The sequence below is a fragment of the Cibotium barometz genome, chromosome 6, assembly GCF_041138505.1.
Source record: "Cibotium barometz isolate CiBa-2024 chromosome 6, ASM4113850v1, whole genome shotgun sequence".
NCBI classification, from domain to species: domain Eukaryota; kingdom Viridiplantae; phylum Streptophyta; class Polypodiopsida; order Cyatheales; family Cibotiaceae; genus Cibotium; species Cibotium barometz.
The window spans coordinates 55225473-55227896 of NC_141051.1; positions in this window are offsets into that span (position 1 = coordinate 55225473).

Consider the following 2424-nt stretch of genomic DNA (forward strand, 5'->3'; position numbering starts at 1 on the left):
CAGTAGTGGTGTTAAAATAGGGATAGACAATGTATCGGGGTGATAATGGAAAAGGGTATTAATAATGATGTGCTAAATTATACCTTCATCCGTTGAAAAAAGCATCGGTATGAACGTTGTAGATTCTCTACATCCATCGAAATTTTCATCTGTAAATTCTTGTGTCCATGATTATATATGTTGAAATAGCCGTCGATATAAACGCCAGAAAAAGCTTCATAATACAATTATTTTTTACATTAACACCAGCATTTTTTATGATGGTTTTTGTGATATAAGTTTCAATGTTCATTTAGATTGTCATTCTGACGTTTTTATACTGACACTTTTTTCGACTCGCATAGAAACGATCATGGATTTTACAAGCAATTGTTTTATTTCATAAAAAGCATCGGTATTTGATTGTCTTGTAGTAGTGATGGTTATCTTCTTGTGGGTCTTTTTTTGTATTTTTGCTTTGTTTTTTTTTTAATAAACTAGTTTCACTTTCACAATTTGCCTATAAGGATCTATTCTAGCTAAAAAGGGCATAGCAAGGAAGCGGGAGTACTTGGTATACTCCTTTGGCATACTCTAAGGTCGATCTCAGGGAGGATTGAACTAGGACCAAAAGCCTAAATGGTTATCCAAGTAATAATTAGAAAATTGATAGACCAATTACATTTATGAAAGAAAGCACTCAAGCAAACACTAAATGTAGAATTGTAAAAAAGATGGAAAAAATAGAAAAAGATGAGGATGGGTTAGAATACACCTGGGCAATGAGAAAAATATACTCCATATCGAGGTTGCACGTGCACTACATGTTGTAAATCTTCATCTGGTCTACATGACATCTTAATAACTTGTAAATAATACTGATCTAGCAAGGTCATTATTAGATAATCATAGTTCATAAGCATGCTGCTCTGGTTCTTCTTCACTAGGTTGATTTTCCTTCTTACTTGGGTGTGCTTCATATATATATATGTGTGTCCTTTGGTTTACTAGGCAACAATGTGAGTGCATCTTCACTGTGATATGGCATGGGTACTATATGTAAGTGAGCTAAGTAGCTAACGTGAGCTAAGCTGTATAGGAAATAACCCACCATGATCGAGAAGGGACAAGGAAGCGGAAACATTAATAAAATAAATGATGGTGTAAGTCCATAAGTTCTTACCCTGCTTCCCTACTCTACAAGTTGTTCTTGTGTAGTTCTATCTTGATAGGGTCCTCCCATTGGGTAGTGTACACTCATGTGATCGTATCATTGTGCTTTCTCTCCTACCATCATGGAATGTGATAGTCCTATCCCATATAGAACCTAAAATAAGTTCTATAGTGCCAACATAAGTAGGATGTTGTGTAGAACATGCAATGCCTACAGGTAAGGCATGGTGCAAGAAGATGGAACTGTTGGTAGAATAGGTCCACAAAGGTGTCTCCACAACATCTCTCCCCTATTGGTGCATAAAAATAGCCTAAGTGGGTCTGGAAAAGGAGGAATACTTAGCTTCCCTCGATAGTACCATTCCTAGTAATCCAGGTCCAGGATAGGGTCACTTGTGTCGGTCCAAGAAAAGTCCATGGTCATGGCATGTAGTCACAATAGAGTTGTACTTCATTCTCGTATTTGATATGTGCTCTTTCTCATCATGTCATATTTTTTTTATTTTTTATTTTTTTAGTGGTTAATCGTATTTTTAGTATGTGTATAGTTGCTATATTATTTTACATTGTTGGTTCAAGTTATATTGTCATGGGTTATCTTTTTCTAGTAGGTTCCCTCTTGATATGGACATAAACTTTGTCAAGGAGCAAAACCTAGAGGGTGGCCACTCTTGTTTCAACAAGAGTAAACCCCTCAAACCATCAAGCCAAAGGAAAGCTCTCAAATTCCTTCGTAAGTTGGAGATTCTTCTCTTTTCTATTCATTTTATGGTTTTGTTATGATTTTTGTCTTCTCTAAATTGAATGTGATGTTATGCCTCATTGAAAAAAAACGCATTCCCCTCTCTTCTTTAGTAAATCCAACCATTCTTATCCTAGATGAATGATTAATGGAAAAAATCAAGTTTTTCATAATGTTTCTCTTTGATAAAGTAGAAAATGTTTACATTAGAATGATTTAAATACTCTTGGTGAACTTCTTATTAATTGTAGAGAGTCAAAAATTGAAAAATGGTCAGCCATACAAAGGAGGTTATGGCAAAATTTTTCTAAAATTGTGAAAAATAAGTTTTACTTTTTTTTATTCAAAAAGAGTAATTCCCATCGTATATGTATTCTTAAAGTGTTATTTTTCATCCTAGGTATAGAAAAATGCTTACTAAAAATATTTTATAAAAAGAAAAGGTTACTTTCTTTAGAATTAAATTCTATGTATAGAAGGAAGCTTATTGAAATTTTATTTTGATCATAATGATTTTCATCATAAATGAT